We start from the raw sequence: 20447 nt of genomic DNA, 5'->3' as shown, positions 1-20447 counted from the left end.
CAAAGCCACTGTCACACTCTGTCTCTGCCTGGCACCTCCCGTTTCCAAGGACACTGCAGGTTATGGGAAAGGCAGTGCAGTCCCCGCCCATGACGGTGGCATCAGAGCACTGTGCTGGGGTAGCGAGTGCAGCAGGAGGCATGCTGGGCTGCATTTAGCGAATACCACCTGCACAGGCACTTGTCCGCGAGCGCCCGTGCCCTGCACTTATCTTAGAGTTGATACAGAACACACACCCACGGTCAACAAGCCTGGGACTCGGTGTCCGGTTAAAGAAAAGAAAAAGCCTAGAAAACAACCACTTGCAGACCCTCAGCCAACAGGACACACGGAGCTGCACTCGCAAGGGGAGGAGCACATGGCACCCACCAGCATCCCACCTGCATCAGAGGAACACCTGTGGAAATCCCCAGGCTGGAAGGACCAGGCAACCAGAGCCTGGGGAGGCTGAGGGGCTGGGATCTGCATACGAAGACCCAGACCGTGTGCTGTCCAACAGAGAGCCCAGCATTCTGTGTACGTGTCAGGCCTGCAGATCTCCCGGTCCCGGGGACCCCCACAGTAGGCAAAGCACAGCAGCCACAAGGTGCAGCCACACGAGGCTGAGGAGCTGCTGAGCATGCGGCCAGGTCAGTCCAGGGCAAAGGCTGAGTAGAGACCCTACCTAAACAGCTACAAGGCAGCATCGAAAGAAGCTTGCAAAAGCAAACTCAGCACGCTTCAAAGGAGAACAAGGTCTGCACACTGAACAAAGGACTCCTGGGCCACATCAAGGATCATCTGATCTGTGAAGAATCAAGAAAAGAGGACCCACAATCCTACAAAAACTCAGTTTATAGAAACAGATAAAGAGAGCACGAAATGAAGGTAGCAGCTGAAAGGAATGGGGACCGCGAACGAATATGGCCAACACTGTGAAGAAAATCACCATAGGAGGAAAACATACCGATATAAGGACCAGAAGTGAAGCTTCCAGAGCTGAAAAATGCAATAAACTTTATGAAGAAAAAAATCCCATGGATGGATGAAGAGCAGATTAAAACTTGCAAAATGAAGCAAGGAGGAGAAATGAATTGACAAACCTTAAAAGTAGTTTCAGTTATCTGTGGACAGAAGCAGCAACCTGACAAACTTAAATCAGAGTCCCAGAACAAAAGAGGAGAAGGCAAAGAAGGGGAGGGGGACACTTAAAAGAAATATGGACACACATTTGCATAGGATTAAAACTGTAAATCCACAAATCAAAACAGCTCAGAGCACCTCAAGCAGGATAAACTCAAAGAAAATCCAACAGAAGCACAACGTAATAATGCTGAAAACTGGCTCTGAGACCAATTAGCAGACAGGAAAAAATAGGAAATACTAGAGACAGAAGTAAGATGAGGATAATGGCTCAATTCTCATAGAAACAATGCAATCCAGAACACCGCGGGACAGTATTCTTAAAGTCCTCCAGGAAAAAAATGAATAAGCCAGAGTTCTTTTTGCAACAAAATATCTTTCAGAAAGGAAGACAAAATACAGACTTTTTTCAGACACCTAAAAGCTGAGAAAATGAAGAGCAGCAGAGCTGAGCTACGAGACTTGTTAAAGAAAGCCCTTCAGGCTGAAGGAAAATGATCCCACTTAGAAACCTGAATCTACACGAAGAATGAACAGCACTCAAAATGATAAATGGCTTCTTAAAACTAAAATGACATTTTTCTGACTTTCTAATCTCCTTAAAAGATAACTACGTAACACAAAAATAAAGACTCTGTATGTAGGTAGGACACAGGTAGAAATGTACTTATATATACACACAGGAAGTGGTGATGCTCTGTTCTATGTCCCTTCAAGGGGACACGAAGCAGCACAACTTCATTCCAAGTTAAAAGACGCGTCTCCCTGCCTGCCAAGGCGAAAGGACATCTCCTAACGCTTTTGTACTTCTTCATCTGCATTTTCTCTTCCATGTTAAATGCCTAAAGTGATTAAGTTTTCTAACTGGTTTTGCTGTCTTTTTCAGACTTCAGGGATTCTGGAGGTATTTAAATATTACCTTTTTCCCTGAAAAATGTGTGTGGCACATTGTGACTTTAAATACATACACGTATACATTCACTGCTTAAAACCACAGCTAAGTTAGTAATAGGCATAAATCCAAAACTAAAACAAACCAGCAGAAAAGGCTCACAGCCAGGGTAGACTTGTCTGCACACACATACGTCTCCTTTCTCAGGGGCACCCACTGTCCTGCGAGCGTTTAATAAAAAGCAGCTGTGGTTCCTGTAGTTTGAAAGAGCACATGTGACAGCACCGAGGAGGGATCCTGGGTGATGGTGGGAAACAGCAGCAGCAACTCAGCCCCACCCAGAGGCCACTACTGAGCAGCTGCTCTTGCCGCAGGACACCAGACCAAAGTGGGCCACTGGCCTGGTCACCCCACTGCACTTGATGGCAACTTGTGGCAGGGGTCCTGACACATGCCCCGGGAAACCTGAGAACACAGCAGACTCAGACGGGGCTCCCACGTGACTGCATGGCGAATGCAGTCATTTGCAGGAGGGCAGCTTGCACAGAATTCCCCAACTCTCCATCTACAGATGAGCCTGGACTGCTGGCCTACACCCCAGTGGGGGCAAGCACCCCTGGGAATCCCAGCACAGACCCAGTGCCCAGAGAGCTCACAGCAGATGGCACTGCAGTGGGACCCCTGCCCAGGCTGCCCCACACATGGGGTTTTGCTGTGCCCAGGCTGCAGCATGGTCTGTGGGCCAGGGGCTTCCCGTGGTCCCAGGTATTGTCCTCCACAGCTCCCAGCTATGCCACTAGAGCTTCCTGGGATGCTGGGAGTGTGCAGGGCTGGGGGAGTGGGGACGGGGGCCATCTGCAAGGATGGCCATGGCAGGCCTCTTTCCTGAGGGGGACCTTGTGAAATACTCTCGACCCTTCGGGTGGACAGTTGAACTTACCGCTGTCATCTGTCGTGACTGTGGGAAAGTGACACGGGGCCTGCTGGTGGCCCAGGCTCCCTCCGCAGACTCATTGTTGTGAGCCAGCAGCTGGGGAGGCCGCCCTCTGCCCCCTAGACTCGGAAGGGCTGCGGATGTAGGTGGGAAGGGGTGCCTGGGTGAGACACGCAGGGCTGCACCTCCTTCCAAGACAGAAGAAAGGAAAGGCAGGCTCAGGACAGTTCACATCAACCTGAGGGAAGAAAAAGACAGGCTCTTTTAATCCACTCTTGAGGTGCAGACATATTGTAGGCAAAACTTTTGATTATTAGATTATTTACATAAGGATGTGACCTCCCCTCCATTTAAGGTGGGTCTTAGTTTATCAGAGTCCTTAAAAAAGCTCACACAGAGTTCAGAGCTGACTCAGGGAGATGGCACCACCGCAGGGAGATGACAACACCGTGACATTTGGAGATGCAGACAAAAATGCCCCCAGGAGACACTAAGCAATGAAACCCATCCAAAGTATATCCCAGAGAAGTTAAGTGAAGCCCCACAGGTGCTTAGAGAGGACACCACTGGAATCAGAAGCTGAAAGCAACAAACGGGGTGCAAAGACCAGCAGACCCAGCCACAGGCCCTCCCAGCTGACAGTGTTCCAGATGCTGGCAGCCTTTCCTCCAAGAAAACGGCCTCTTGTTGGCATCTTAATTTGGACATTTTCACGGCCTCAGCACGACAAACTCATAACTTAAATATCCCCTTTGTAAAAGCCGATGCATTTCTGGCAGCTTTAGCAAACCAGAACACCCTCGTGACCAGGAAGCTCTCAGGAGGAAGAAGCGAGGAACAGAAAGACCCAGGCCTCCCTGACCCCTAAAGCAAAGGACAGGCCTCTTCTGGGCCCCACACATGGCCACCGATGGAAACTGGGGCAAGGGCCCTGGAGGGAAGCCTCCCGCAGCCACTGCCCACCAACCACAGATGGGAATTCCTGCTCTTGAACAGGGACTCGAGAGCTGAGCCTCCTTGCTGCCACCGCTGGGGCCTTCCCAGGCCTGGGGACCTGAGACCCCATACAGGATAAGGAGGAGAGCCAGTTCCCCACAGGCACTAGGCGTGCAATCAGCAGGGGACACGAGGCCTGTAGTGCTTTCTGTCTGCAGTTAAAACTCCAAGGACGTGGAGTCACCAAGACCACCGAAACCCTCCTCCTGTCCGTCTGTCATGGAGTGGGGTGGGCAGCCTGAGGACAGCGTGGGGCATCCAGAGGGCACACAGAGGTGTCCTCCCCACAAATGCTGCCCAGGACTCTCATCTAAGCCCAAGGGACACAGTCACTAGACCATTTCAGGGTCAGGTGACTGATGCTGGTATTTTGTGCCTACCCTAGGGAAGAGGCAGGCATTTGGCACAAGTTCTCCTGTGGGCAAATCATGATTACCTGCCCAGAGGGTAAAATTGTAGACAATATTGCCATGAAAACACCTTCCCCAGCCCCCACGAGGCCCACAGTCACTTACTTGACAAACTTGTCCACGTGCGCCATGGAAGATTCATATTCTTCCCCCGAACTCCTGACAGTGCAAGGCCAGGAAGTGCAGCCTGTGCGTGTGAACCTGGGGAGAAGCACACACGGTTAGGCTTGCTTGTGTGTGTGGACAGCAGGGGAGAGGCACACGTACTCAGAGTTGCTTGTGTGGGTGGACAGTCAGGGGGAGGTACACAAGCTCAGGGCCGCTCATGCGCACGGACAGTGAGGGGGAGGCACACGCATTCAGGGACGCCAAGAGAGGCCTGTACCTGGGCCTCTAGGCATTACCCCATGAATCCAGCTGTTTTATTCCTGGTCATCATCCACTTTCCCATTTCTATAAATTCATAAGAAAGGATGCAGAATTTCTTTATACTGTCTTTAATAACTTAGGGGCATACTTTTCTAATTATAAAAAGTACATTATAGGGTTCATGAGTGGTTAAGTGGTAGAATGCTCGCCTTCCATGCAGGAGATCCGGGTTTGATTTCTGGACCAGACACCCCCCCAAAAAAATCAATTATAAATTAAAAAAAAGAAAAGTACATGCAAATTTTTAAATCGGTCATAATCTCATAAATAAATATAGCCAGTGTTGACCTTCCAAGTGTCCCTCCAAAAAGGAGCAAGAAGTGTTTCTGTGAGTGTGCGTGTGTGCGTGTGGGGTTGTGCATACAGCTGTGTACACACAACTTACTCCCTCTTTGGAAACAATAAAGGGAGCTCCCTGGAAGTGACCAAGCCTGGCAGGGGCCCTTCTGCCCCCAGCCCCCATTCCATAACAGAGGAGGATGCTGAGGCCATAGGGCAGCCACGACTCAGGATCAGGGCACGTGGAAGAAGCGGCGGCCAGCTCTCCTGAGCCCTCGGCCACCCTTCCTCAGGACACTCACCACTTCCCCTGGCCTCTGCCCTGCCCTGTCTCCTTCCCTTCCAGGAACAAAAACACTAGGTTTGCCCCCTGGAGCATCTTCTAGAAGAAGCTTACAACCTTGGGTCTGTAGCACACCTGCTGGGCCTCCAGGCCTCACATCTACATTCCAGTGAGGAAGGAGCAGAAAGGACCGAAAATTAAATGAAAAAGAGAAAACACAAACACTTTCACTTCTAGAGACTTACTTGATTTTATTTAGAAAAACTGCCTCAGAGTTCCCAGGGCCAGTGTGCACACGAGTGAGGAGCGTTAGCTGGCAGCCACGTCCAGGCCCAGCAAGTAGAGAGAGAAGCCGGGGGAAAGCAAAATTCACACCAGGGCACAGGCTCATCTCCCACCCAGTGGGGTTGTGGGCCCTTGGGTGCAGCTGCCCTGGGTGCTGCCCAGACACTGTCCCTCCACCGCAAAATATCCAGGTCTGAGCGTGAACTAGCCAGGGGTCTCAAGACAGAACAACCACAGGGCCCCCACCCTCACCCTCAGAGGCTGTCAGGAGGGCTGTGCTCGATGCCACAGGCTGGGTGGCCTGCAGGGGGATGGCAGGTGAATCCCACCCCAGCAGCATGGCTGCAGGCTGCAGGGGCCTCCCGCCGCCCCTCAGTGTCAACCCTGCCCCACCTGCCCCCAAACTGACCCCCATCAGCCAGATCTGCTCCACACCAAACACTGCAAACCTCAACTTCCTGGGCCCCCGTCCCCCCAGCAGGAGCTCTGACCATCCACCAGGTCCCCCATGACCCACCAAAGGGTCTGTGTTCCCCTGCCCACCCCGATCACGATCCGGCTTCTCTTGGCAGATTCCTGGAAACCTATCAGGTTCCAGGCCTACAGCCTGCCCCATGGAAGTCAGACTTGTCAATCCCCACAATCACAAGAGCCAATTGCTATAACAAATCTCCTCATATTTGCATAATACGCTTTGGGTTCTGTTTCCATGGGATACATAATACATCCCTCTTTACTCAGAAATCTGCACTTCTTCTAACACTGGGGCTTTACGGATGAGAAGCCACATGGGCGCAGGTTGTGGCACCTCCTTCAAGCTGAGCAGAGGGTGACAGCAGCACCAATCCCAGAGGGCACCATGCACAGATAGTTGGGAGCTAATATCACCGAGCCGGGGTACCCAGCCAGCACCCCTAACCCGCCGCCAGGCTGCCCACCAGGGCCCGCGCCAACTCCCTTCCCTACCAACCCCTCGCGGTGCCCTAGTCTGAGACCCAGACGCCAAACTGCCTGCTCTGGGGCAGGGGATCCTCAAGGCCTTTGGTTGCTGCTTTCTCACAGGGCACCCTGGGTGCTAAGGTGCCCCCAGTCACTGCCACTGCCACAGTCCTCGGAGTCACGGGATCTCAGAACCAATGCCCACGAGCTCATCGCCACAACCTCTACCTGAGCAGCATGCCCTGCACATCAACCCCACTCTTCCCAGGTGGCCTGGAGGCGGTCGACCACACAGCAGCACACAGGCTGGCTCCAGGCTACCCGGGCAGCAAGATGCCAGGCATACGCCATGGAACACAATCAGGACAGTGGCAAGCATTCCCCAAGCCTGGAGGGCAGCACACCATGGGGTGTCTGTCTCTCATGTGGGCTAAGGGGGACCTAAATCACAAGCCCCAGCCTCATTCACATGCTGGCAGGAGCCCCTGCAAACAGAGGAGAACAGCGTGGGTTCCCTGGAAGCTGGTGAATGCCAGATGGACGTGGCTTTGCTGCACCCGTCAGATGAAAGGGCACACTCTGTACGCCTCAGGGACATGGGGCATGACACAGCTCTGCAAACTAACCTAGGCTCCAATGGACCCGTGAGTAACCAAGTCAGTTGGCCCTGCATGAGGGTGTCATCTCCAAGGGATAAAGCAAGGAAGAAATCACAGGGGAACAAACCTGGACACACACTGTACACTAAAGTGGTCGCAAGCAGCTGCATGGAAAAAACCAAACCACAGCGAGAAGCAGGGCCCTAGCATGTCATGCAGCCAGTAAGCTGCACTGAGGCAGACCCCATCCTGCTCCCCGCTGTTCTACCCACCCCAGCCCTGTCCCACTGGGCCCACACTCTCCTCGAGGAGCCCCAAAGCTCCCAGCTACATGCCCACGTGGTTTTTTTTCCCCTGGACAACCCTGGCTGCCATTGATAGCCTTGGACCCCAACAGGAGCACAAGACCCACAGGGCCCGGCCCCAAAACTAGATCCACACGCATCCAACAGACAGTGACTTGACCACTGTCTGCAGTGCCCCAGGCACACCTGAACCCCAGGGGCTGGTCATGCTCCAAGATGCTCCTTCCAGCACAAGCTGCAGAGGGCACGCCTCAGAAACACAAAAGGAGGCACAAGAGAAAGCCTGTGACCTTCCCGCATTTAAGAGGCCAAAGCAGAACTGTAAGCTAAACACATAAAGTGTCACTTTTCATATGAAAACTAAGGACTAAAATGACAACACCTTCATCTTGGAAAATTTAAGAAGAAAAGGAATGAGTTATTAAAATTAAGCAACTCACCGGACAAACGCTTCACGTGGCATCGGGAGGCTTTCCTGCCATCCTTACGTGGAGCAAAGGTGGCCACACGGCCAGTGCAGGGAGCTGCAATGGCCAGCAGAGTTACAGGGAGCCTTCTCTGTCCTCACTGCCAGGCAGGTACACTGCTAAACCACCTCAGAAGGGAGTCCTAAGGAAGCAAGGAGGCAAAACAGAAGCCCTGACTTGATCGACTTGGACCGCTCTGGCCCAGGCCTGCTGCCCCCACTGCAGCTTTGCCTGCAGCCATCCATACCACCCAGGAGAAGCCAAGAGGGTCTAAGGGGGTAAACCTAAAAGATGTTTATAGTTTCCACCCCTGAGTTCAATATGGTGCTAAGTCTTCATCCCTGAATCAGGACACTGTTTAGAACACAACCTGCGTCCCTAGAAAAGCAAGCAGGAGGACGAGCTGACCCCAAGGGACACTGCAGCTACTGCCAGAAGTGGGAAGGGTGAAGTGAGGACACCCCTGCCAGGGTCCTGGTGAAATGGGCTTCTGGACACAGACCGTCCCTGCCCCATGGCAGCCAGGACAGGCCTGATGAGGCCCAGCAGCGTCCTCCCCTGGGCACTGCTAAGTCTGGGAGGCTGGGAAGCCATCTGGGCAAGAGGGGACAGGCAGCCAGGAGGAGGCAGGGGTCAGAGGTCAGGGGTCAGCATGTAGGGTCAAGAGCCAAGGGTTAGAGTTCTCAAGCAGGGGTTGGGAATCCAGGGCACCACCCTTGGGGTTCAAAACCCAGACTGACCCAAGACCCAGGGGTCAGGAGCTGTGGTCCAGGGTCAGAGACCAGGGGTGGTTGCTTAGGTCAGGACTCGGGGTTCTGAGGCCAGGACCAGGATGTGGGGCAGGAACTGGGGAGTCAGGGCTCAAAATCTGAGCCCAGGGTTCAGGGGCCGGGACCTGAGTTCCGGTCTGGTTCTAGGGCCGTATTCAGGACTGCCTTCGGGATCCCGGGCCACAGGTTCCAGGCCAGGGCTGGCAGGGAACCAGAGTTCGGGGCGGGGCAGCGGCCATCGGGGTGGGAATTCGGGGTCCGGAGCCCGCGCCCCCGCCCCGGCCCACGCGGCGGGCACTCACCTGGAGGAGCCGCAGCCCACGGTGGCGGCGCCCTGCAGGAACACGGCGTCCGGGGAGGCCGCCCGCCCCGCCAAGGCTCCTCGGCCCAGCCTGGCCGGTCTCAGCGGCGGCCACCGGACCTCAACCGCGCCGGGGGCGTCTCCCGGCTCAGAGCCGGGGCGGAGGACCCGGCCCCGCCAGTGGCACGGCCTCGCTCGTTCCTTCTGCGCTGTCGCCGTCCCCCGCGCTCCCCGCCGCCGCCGGCCCTCAGCGCGTCCGGCGCAGCCGTTAGGTCCCGGACGGGAACGTTCCCGTAGCCGCCGTCGCCTCAAGCCGATGGCGAGTCCCGCCCTCACAGCCAGCCGGGAGGGCGGGGACAACGCTGCGGCGCGGGGGGCGCCTGTCAGTCAGGCCGAGCCGCCGCGCGCGCCCCGCCCTTACCCGCCTCCTGGCGCGAAGCGCTGAGGCTCTGCCCACCCCCCCACCCCCCCAAGCCTCGCTGAAATCTCGGCCCGGCTCCTCTTAAAGGGGCCGCGTAAAGCGGACATCTGAGCACGGCTGGCTTCGCTGCAACTCCGGCTCCTGCCCATGAGCACCCGGCCCTCTTCCCCTGCCCGGCGCGAGCCCCTCTCGGCCCGACGCGGGTAGGGAAGGGGCCACGGAGCTGGCTCCTGGGGTCTTGCAGCGCCGCAGCGCGCGCGCCTCAGCTCTTGGAGGCCATCACCTCTTTCCACAAGCAACCCAGAACATGGCTGTTTTGAGGAGGCTAACAGAGAGAGGGCCTGGGCTGCTTGGAATCTCTTCAAAAGGGCTTACCTGCTTAGGTCAGGCCCACCCAGGACGATCTCCCTTTGGATGAAATCACAGTCCACTGATAGGGCACTTTAATTACAGCTGCAGGATTCCTTTTCCTTTGCTATTGTAGGGAATATAATCATGGGGGTGGTATCCCATCATATGCACAGGTTTTGTCTATACTTAAAGGGAAGGAATTCTACAGGGCATTTGGACTAGGGGTAGGAGTCCTGGAGACCCTCTTAAAATTCTGCCCACCAAACTAATCAAAATAAAATATCTAATTTGATAGAAAAGTGGACAAAACTTTACAAGTAATAAAGGTTTGTATGATCCATTTTATGATGTACATTTTTATTATTTGCAATTATAACAGAATTTAAATGATACAGTGGGCTACAAGTGATTTTGAGCCATGAGCAGTGCATTGTAGAATGTCTTAATGAGAGGCCAGAATAATTTCTTCCAGAACCAATGACTTTTCAGCATCTTCTAGGAGAGCATGCATGAGAGATTACTTAGGTACACAATGGCCATGTGTGCCTGGAAGTACCTAATTATTCCTGCTGTCTACTTGTTGGATTTGGGTGGTAAAAAGGTCAGTTTTCTACAGGAAAGTTTTAAGCAAGAGGAAAGGGTCTGAATCCATTAGTCTGTCTTAAGCCATACACAAGATATTTTTCCAATATGTCTCAATTTGATGTGTGATACTAATAAAAAAAAGAGTGAATTATTTTATCCAATCTCAGAAAAATTATATCTAATTATAATGAACTCTTCTACCAGCCAGAATAGCAAAGAACACAATTCAAACAAGCAGGGAGAACTTTTGAGTTGTATGGCCTGATGAACACAACAGAAGAGGCGAAGAGCCTGGCAGCCATGCTGACATTCTACGATGCCCCTGTTACTGGGAAGAGAAGTCAGAAGTGGAGGGTGGAGGCTGCCTGGCATGTAGGAGCCACGGGTTAAAACAAGACCTGCGGGTTTTGTTGGGAGCAGCTGGCCTCAGGATGGCAGCAGTAAACTGTGGAGATTGTTATGTAGAGCAGTCTGGGAGGAAAAGAATGTTTACCCCAAATGGTTATGTTAAGTATGAAGGAAGAACACTGAAAGATAAGAACTTTGTTCCCTCAGGAAATGCATGCCTGCCTATTGACATCCTGTGGTATATAACCAGGATCTGGTTAAGAATAAAGTTGTCTGAAGTCTTTCCGAAGTAAACTCAAGCTTCAGACCCCCTGAGCCCATCTGTGTCTTTCTTTCTTTCTTTCTTCCTTTCTTTTTTTCTCATCATTCCTTAATATCCTTCGAGCTCCGTTTCAATAGGAAGCAACACTGGCAGGATGAGAACACAGAATTCTAGCTGTCCTTGCTAGAGAATCAACAAGAAGAGAAGAGACATGAGACATGAGTTGACAGAGAAAGAGGAAAAGTACCAAGAAGAGGAAAGAGGATAGTGGCTATTGCAGTTGCAGCTTTGGGACTAAAGGAGAGAAAGGAGCCCATGGGGGAGGGTGAAGCAGAGCTCCCAGACCAGGAACAGGATGGGGTGGGGGCCGCCAGCTACCAGAGCAGGGCCTTCCTGAACTTTCTTGATTGCCACTCACAGGAAGAAATACATTTTCCTTTCTGACCTTATATGCATATATTTATTTACAGAGAAACAAGTTTCCCCAAACAGCATTTATATGATATACAGTATTTTCTATTATAATCTGGGTCATATTTTAAAATGCTGGTTATGATTTACTGAGCTGCTTTCATGAGTCACTAATATGTCGCCGCTGCCCTTTGAAAAACAGTGAGCCAGACAGCCTTGGGAGACGTCGCCCTGGGGGTGCTTCTCCTTCCATATGAAATCATATCTGGGGAGCACACGGACACAGCTGTAGCTGTGCTTTGGTGATTAGAGCCAGTTGCCCAAAGAACTCTCTTCCAGAGCACCATCACTCGGCAAGGAAAAGTGTGTTCGTGTATAACCAAAGTTTGTAGAAAACGCTACACTGAATAGACAGATTTTCCTAGCTTATATTTTCAAATAAACAAAAACATAAAGACAAACTAAAGCAACATTTAAATATAAATATACATACACGTGCATATAAATAATCCACTTCTCTCTTATAGGCAATCCATTCTTTAGAGCAGAACTGACTACCTGCCAAATCCTGAAATCTGTTTATATGTCTCTTGATTATAAATACACAAACACAAACACACACTCACAATAAAGGAAAGACTCCAGGGATAACACTTTCTGTTTTTTGTTTTTTATACACGTGGTTTTTATCTGAGATGTGAGACCATGAAGCAGGGCTCTGCTGTCAACCCTCCGACCCACAGCTTCCTGGGGTTGGGTCCCTATTTCTTTGCGGGCATCCCCTCAAAATGTTGTCACTGCAGAGAAATGTGCTTTACAGAATGTGGGAGAGCTGCAGTCCGATATGGTTTCCAAGGACGCTGACGCTGTAAGCATCCCCTTAAAAGGAATCACATGGTATGTGTGTCTGTCCTGCTGGCACGTGAACAGAAGCCTGGCTACAAAAACACCATGTACAACAGGACTTGAGCTTTGTAGAACTGGAAATAGTTGATTAAAAAATAACAACAAGCGATACCTACTATAATGTTGGCTTTTTTAAAAAATTAAGTTTAAGAATACATGACCACTTAATTTTATAGACTTGCTATGGGTGGGTCATAAATTAAGTGTTGTATGAAACTGCATTGATGCCAGTGCAGAGGGAAACCTCCTCATGTACACAGTTCATGGTGTCCAGAAGGTAAATTCAGACCTTTTGAAAAAGCACGTTCATTGATGTTTATTCTGAAATTATGTAGAAGTTTCTCCTGAAGTGCCTCTTCCCTGGGAAGCTGCACTGGGACAACGGATAGGACATGACTGGAGCTTTCACAGAGCTGTGCTTTGGGCGATCTGACAGGCCTGGGCTGCTGGGGACAGAGCTGCCTATAGCTTTCAGGTGAGTGGGGGCTGCTTTAAGGACCTGGGGACTTGGGTAAGTGGCAGGGAGCGGGAAGAGAGGCAAAATGTGGTGGCTGCACTATGTGGACAGTGTCATGCAGTTAAAGGTAGCAGGCGAGATGAAGCTAGGGGAACCCAGACGAATTGCACGAGGCTAACGCCTGTGGCACTGGCTGCAGTATGACACTAGAAGCAACCCAGATGTTCCACAGTGACCCCAGGGGCTGCAAGAGGCGTGATCACCAGGGGATATTCTGAAGGGAAAAAACAAGGGGGAGGGAAAGCATGCTTTGTATGCTACCATCTATTTAAAAATATATATATATATATGTATGTATACACACCATACACATGCACCAAATTAGGTTTAAACGATAATGGAAGGACAGAATAAAAACTAAAAAACCAAAATAGTAACTATGGGAGAGAGACTGATCAAGGTGGAGAGGACAGGGATAAGAGTCTACTCTGAATACATCTTGTTTTGTAGATTTGACTCTGGAACCAAGCAAATACTTTAAATAGCTATAGAAAGAGATTAAATTTTTAAAGTACTTGTTACAGATCAAAGGCAAAGTGAAACAAAAGACCATGTGAATTGAATTGGTGACATAAGTGTAAAGGAAGGAAATAATTCAAGTAAATTTGAAGTGCAGCAATTTGACTAAACATCCCTAGTGGGATATGTACTGCGGTAGTTTAGGTTCAGGTGTCAACTGGGCCAGGTGAAGGTGCCTGGTTCTATTGCTGTGGACATGAGTCAACAGCATGTGATCCTCATCTGTCACTGATTACATCTGCCATTGGCTAGGAGGCGTGCCTGCTGTAATGAATGATGTTTGACTTAATTGGGTGGTGCTTAAATGAGAGAGCACAACATAGCACAACCCAAGCAGCTCAGCCCAGGCCTTTGGAGATGCAGAAAGGAATCACCCTGGGGTAAGTTGTTGGAACCCAGAGGCCTGGAGAGAAGGCCAGCAGAGATCACCCTGTGCCTTCCCATGTAAGAAAGAACTTCAGCTGAAAGTTAGCTGCCTTTCCTCTGAAGAACTATAACTAAATAAATCCCCTTTTATTAAAAGCCAATCCATCTCTGGTGTCTTGCATTCTAGCAGCTAGCAAACTAGAACATATACTATGTGCAAAACCAACTGCAAAATATATTTAACCATTTCCAGCATGTATTGGTGGTGATGGTGTTGGTAATGTTTTTCTGAGACTGGGTGATTTATGGGATGAAGCAAAGGAAGAATTATATCGGTGCCATAAGAGAGATCTGGAGAAAGTGGATACTGGTGCACTTGTATACAAATCTTGTACTCCTGAATTTTAATTGGAAGTATGAAATCATGATGCATTTTATCTTGAAAATACATATTTCTTAGCTCTGCAGGCTGAAAATGTGTCAAATAACAATGACTAACCCAGTAGTGATGGGGCATTTCTAGCACCCAGAGTTTTGATTTTCCACTAAAAGCAACCAGGGCTTTTTGGAGAAATGGCTGATTTGGGGTCTGGGGCAGGAAATGCCCAAATGATCCTGAAACATCTTGTTATGCCAGAAAGCGAATTCACCATAACACAAGAAAATATCACTGGGCCCCTGTGGATGAGGCTGGGGGGACTGACTCGTTATTTTGAAAACTGGTAAATAAAGAGCAGGACTCAAACATTTTTACTGCCTTTCATGTAAAAGGTCATGAGACTAACAACTAGTTGACGACAGGAAGGTTTTCTTCAGGAAAGTATTCCAACTAATAAATGAAGACAGATTATAGAATATCATCATTTTGCAACATCCAGAGAATTAATGTTTTAGGCAGTGATCGTCAGTGGCTGCTAACATTATAGTGCCATTGTGAGCCTCCTGATTAAGTACTCGGCAGCATCCATGAGATGACCAGCCCCACTTCCCGCAAAAAAAAAAAAGTTAAGAAAAGAATTTGGACGAGAAATATAATGGAGTGGAAACTAATTTCCACTTCCCGGAAAATACAGGATGAGAGGAACATGTTAAACAGCCCCACAGGTAGGCAGTAAACAAAATTCAAACCATATGCAACTCTACAGAATGAACCAAAGAGTGTTTTTTCAACAAATATATGGAAAGAAAGTAAAACTCTAGAGATCAAAAGAGGTTGGGGAGACACAGCAACCAATTGCTATATCTGACGCTTATTTGGACACTCATTTACCCAAACGTAAAACAATTCATGAGGCCATCAGGGAAATTTGAACACAGACTGGATATTTGGTTGCATTTAGATGTTATCATCTTAGACCTGGTCATGCCATTGTCATAACTGTTAGAGCTAGATATAAAAGGCTTGGTGAAATGATAGGCTGTCTGAGCTTTGCTTCAATAGTCTAGGCAGCAGAGAAGTGGGTGGAGCACAGGTGAAGGAGACTGGGCATGCCTTCATAATTGTTGATGCTGCACGATGGGCACACAGGGGCTCATGCTATGCTTATCTAGAGTTTGGTTTCTGTTCAAAATTTTCCTAAATAAAAAGTTTTTTCTAAAACTATAATATTGGATGAAAAGTCAGCAAACCATTATATGTATAAATATATTATTTACATATAAATTGAGAAAACATGCACACAAAAGAATACATCTCATACAAGGATACATGTAAGTGAGAGACTATATGTCAAATATAATGCTACCCTAGGAGAGAGAGTAAATGAGAATATACACAACTATATCCACATACATAAATACATATAAATGATATATATATACACACACATATACTATATATGTTCATGGATATTTATGTACAATATAAAAGGGAACATACATTACTATGTATAAATGCATAAGCGTGAAAATGTTTATTTGTTCATATATTTACATACATTATAGAGAATATATATACATATATGTACGTAGATGTATTTATGTGTGTAACATATGAATGAACTGAGGAATATTATCAAATCAATACCTGTGCCCAAGGTCTAAAAGAAAATAAGTGTTGTGCAGATACAGAGAACGTCATGGTCAGGTTTGTGTGTCAACTTGGCCTGGTTGGGCAAGTGCTGGCCTGTCTGTTGCAATGAGGACATTTCATAGAATTAGATCATGATCATGTCAGCTGCATCCACAGCTGATTCCATTTAAAATCAGCCAAGGGGAGTGTCTTCCGCGATGAGTGATGCTTAATCTAATCACTGGAAGCCTTTTAAGGAGGATTCAGAAGAGACAGGCTTTCTTCTCTTCCTGCTTCGGCCAGCGAGCCTCTCCTGTGGAGTTCATCCAGACCCTCCATTGGAATCATCAGCTTCACAGCCTGCCCTGCTGATTTTGGACTCTACATTCCCATGGGTGTGTGAGACACTTTTATAAATTTTATATTCACAGATATTTCCTGTTGATTCTTTCTCTAGAGAACCCTAACTAATACAGAGAACAATTATTTTTACTACATAATTTGACTCAGAATATGAATACTCTTTAATAAATGAGTTGGAAAACTGCTTTCAAAGTGGAAGCTAAAAGTACAGTATTATAGGTTTTTCACTTGGCATGCTATTCTGAAATATTCAATAGCAGTACACCATAGTGAATCAAAATAAATTATCCCACTCTTTCCATGAAAAAGCTATCAGATATAATTCTCTTGTTTATTTTGAAAACATTCATAAGAGTTTTGTTCTTCCAAGAAGATGCTAACATCTTGAAGGTCATTATTAATTAGTTCAATCCAGAGATTATTTCACATTTTGGCCTGGTTATTTTCCTTACCTAACGCAGAACTCTACTCCAGAATATTAATAGAAGTTCTTGTCTATTACTTTTATATATATTTAATTATGGATTGAAGCACCGCCGAGTTTGAAGACTCTATCTACACACCTGCCACTTTCCACTGTGAAATTATACCTAATTAATTCCCCTGTTAGAAAAGTATTTCTCCAAGCCCCAAAGCACTCTATTTAAGAAACACATGAGTGTGAATCATTTTGATTATCACTACAATTGACTCTCTTGCATATACAAACATTTAAGCTGGGAATAACAACAATCATAGATTCTCAGGCTAGGAGATATAAATATCACTTTCTTTATGTATTAGATGCATTAGTACCTTTGATGATAACCTTGCCAACTGACTGCCTCTAGAAGTGTCTTCTGTTAAAGAGTAGATCAGAGAAATATTAATGGGCACTATTAATACAAAGGGGTTCTGTGGTCCAAAGGATTTGGAAAATGTTGGACGGAAGAGCATGAAAAATCTTTCTTTTATTCAGAACATCTAATGCTTATGAGCATTGTGATTTTTCCAAAAAAAGCATAGAGTGTGAGGCAGGGTTTTCTAAACTGCTGTTGGAACTATTTCCTTTCACAGAACTTTTTGTTAGACTAGTGTTCAATAAAACACCTGTGGGGAAATGCTGGTCCATTGGAGCCTGGATACTGCCAACAACAGACAATTAGATCCAGCAGCATGGAGCCCATTAAATCTTTGCAGCTCTGATTCAGAATTTCCATTTTATGAACTAGATGTAGAGGTCGGCAAATTTAGAGAAAAATTCCATCTACCAAGATACATTCAGGGCTTTTGTATTAAAGAAACCTCATGCAAAATATAAACTCGTGCTTAATATTATTAAGAAAAGGCCCATTCATTTTAGGCATAGAAGATAAATGAAGAGGATCTACAGTACAAAACCTCTAATTCTGTGGAAAAGATCAATCTGATAGGAATCTAAGAAAGAGTACACACATTCCCAGAATCAGATTTGTGATAAATGACGTATTTTCCTCTCAAGAACTTGCAGAGAAGAAGCTGAGTTGTTAGTACTTCTGAGCCGACCCAGAAAAGGAAAGCTCTGGAGGGAAGATAAATAGGTATATTCCCCCTCTCCTAGCCCTGCCATAAACCGGATGGAATCCTTAGTTATACACCCTTCTGGCTAGAAGAATTGGATTTTCTATCTAATAATGTGGGAAATCTGTGTGTGTGTGTGTGTGTGTGTGTGTACATCTTCAGAAGAGAGCTTCTTTTGCTAGTTGTAGCTCTGTCCTCTCACTGCTGCAGATAAGATCCCTGAGGACACAGGGGAGAACAGGACTTTTTCAAAAAACCAGAAGTTTTGCAAAAGGAACCAATCTCCTGAAATACTGACTCTTGGGGACTCTCCAAGGTGCTGAGTCGCCTTCTGTGAAAAGCTCTTGAGGACTGATGGTCAAGCTGCCTGATTTGCTGCCTTCACCAGCCTGGATTTTGACACTCAATACAGGCTAATCTAGAGATAGTCACTGCCCCAACCCATGCTTGGCCCAACCAGAGAGGACCTAACCTTGTCTACTGCCCCTGCAATTGTTGACTGTCTGCTATGCACTAGACTAGCTGCTCAGTTCCCTATCAGGTTCCCAGTAGGTTACTTCTCACTCTGTCCACAGAGAGCTGAGTGTGACTTGTAAAATTCTTATAAGGTAAATTTGACATTTTTAAGTACTCAAGAGTGAACTATATCCAAAGGTGAGTAGAATGGACACAGTACCCTAGAGTCTTTTATTCAGGTTCTATTTATTTTGGTCATTTTAGGATCTCTTCTTCTTTACTTTTTAAAGATGACTTTGTTATTGCAAAAGCCATACCTGATCATTACAGAGAACATGAAGAATACAATTTTTTTGGGGGGGGGGTGGCAAAGGCAGGCACTGGAAATTGAACCCGGGTCTCCGGCATGGCAGGCGAGAACTCTGCCTGCTGAGCCACCATGGCCCACCCTAGCATACAGATTTTTAAAATCACCCATTTTTCTACAGCTCACTGTTATTTTTTTCAGTGATTTTTCCCAGTATTTTCTATTTCAACATTTTTTATAGATTAGTGGAATCATCCTTCCTATAAACATTTCTATCCCTGCTATTATGTCATAAATACGTTGTCATAATATTTAAAATTCTTTAAAAGAATAATTTTAGTGGCTAAAAAACAGTTTGTAATATACCTATTACACAATTTATTTAATATTTCCACTAAGGTTGAGCATCAAGTTTGTTTTCAATTTTCCCTGTTACTAAAAATATCCCAATGATTTTCTTTACATAAATATTTTTTACATTCATGATTATATCCAAAGGATATATTTCTCGAAGTAGTATTACAGGGCCAAAGGTGATTTTTTTTAGGTGTAGCATTTTATATATTTATTGATACAGTATTAAAACAACAATTTTAGGCTGTGATTTTTTTAAATGTCTTGACAACCAGTTATGAATAATAACTCTACACAAGAAGTTCATTCATTCATTTACTTTGATTTGCTGTCATAAAAAAAATGTTGACCCCATAGGGCACCCGGACTGAGTGGTATTTTGAAGATAGTCCATTAAGATGTGCTTTGGTTGAGGTGAAGGTCAAGTAACATCTGCCATTCAATTGCCTTGTGCCAAAATTCTGGTGAGCATGCCAGAGGATAGAGGTGTGAGGCCCAGAGTATCTGTTCCTCTGTGCGTTAAAGCAGAGGGTCTAAGCTGAGTTGGCCATGTTCTAGGTTACAGCTGAGCAGAGGGGAAGCAGGTGTCAACACTACCTCCAGGGTGATGGCAGCAATTGCTAATGTCCCACCCATGCCCCCTGGGCATTCACCCCACCTGCCTAAGGCTTTCTGCCTGGGGGCATTTCTTCTGGCAACAGGGGCACCTCAGTCCACCCCTCACCCCTACCCTCAGTGTCCATGCCTCTAAGGAGTCATCTGTCAATCACTGGTTAAAAACCCTGATGCCTCCATGCCTCACTTTCAGTTTGGGTAATTATTGGCTTCAGAGTTCCCCAGAGGGATTGAGCCCACAGTGGTCACAGATTTGATAATGGAGGCTTTGCCACCTCCATTCCTAGTGTATGAGTATGTGCTGTGCGTGCACACATGAATTTAGGAGGATGTTTCCTTTTGTTTGTTTGTTTTGATATCAGCACCAGAACTATCAAACTTCTAGAATAAAATATAGGGAAGCATCTTCAGGACCTTGTGTTAGGCAATGGTTTCTTACACTTTACACCCAAAGCACAAGTAACAAAAGAAAAAATAGATAAATGGGGCCTCATCAAAATGGAATACTTTTTGTACCTCAAAGGACTTTAAGCATGAAAGTAAAATGACAACCTACATGGTGGGTGACAATATTTGGGAAGCACATATCCAATAAAGGTTTAATATTCAGAATATATAAGGAAGATTCAAAGTTTAAAGAGAGCAGATGGGGTAGAGCTGTTTTATAATGTATCAGCTGAGTAAAGATTTGAAGAAGATGATGGATTTAGCTACATTTATTTATTCATTCTCCTGCACATGACCATTTGGTTGTTCCTATGTTTTGCTGTGGAAATGCTGTCTGAAGAATTTTGGGTAGCTCTCCTGGTGCCCATGTGTAACAGCCTCTCACTAGTATATACATCTTCTGCTAGATGTTAAGTTCCTCTGTGAGAGCCCCAACCACACAGGCTGGGCAGGAATGCTCTGGTTAGGAATGGTGTGGTGGTTGGAAGCTGCATGTACACCTAGAAAAACATGTTCTTAAATGTAATCCATTCCTGTGGGTGTGAACCCACTGTAAGTAAGCCTCTTGACGAGGCTACTTCCGTTAAGGTGTGACCCACCTCAATAAGAACAGGTCTTATTCCTCTTACTGGAGTCCTTATAAAAGAATGAAATTCAG

The 20447-nt window shown here is 47.1% G+C and overlaps 1 protein-coding gene and 1 long non-coding RNA gene across 6 annotated transcripts in view; one reads left to right on the top strand and one right to left on the bottom strand.

Moving 5' to 3' along the window:
• Window positions 1-20447, top strand: part of LOC143667189 (uncharacterized) — a 289857-nt gene that overhangs the window by 134844 nt on the left and 134566 nt on the right. The window lies entirely within an intron of this gene.
• On the bottom strand, window positions 673-5925 carry LOC143666551 (uncharacterized). Its single transcript, XR_013167676.1, has 3 exons — window positions 4460-5925; window positions 2955-3186; window positions 673-785 (listed from the first exon to the last, which is right to left on the bottom strand). It is a non-coding gene; the product is annotated as an uncharacterized LOC143666551 (long non-coding RNA).

The sequence above is a fragment of the Tamandua tetradactyla genome, chromosome 23, assembly GCF_023851605.1.
Source record: "Tamandua tetradactyla isolate mTamTet1 chromosome 23, mTamTet1.pri, whole genome shotgun sequence".
Taxonomy (NCBI): domain Eukaryota; kingdom Metazoa; phylum Chordata; class Mammalia; order Pilosa; family Myrmecophagidae; genus Tamandua; species Tamandua tetradactyla.
Note: the sequence above shows the minus strand (reverse complement) of the source record. Positions and strands in the feature narration are given on the sequence as shown.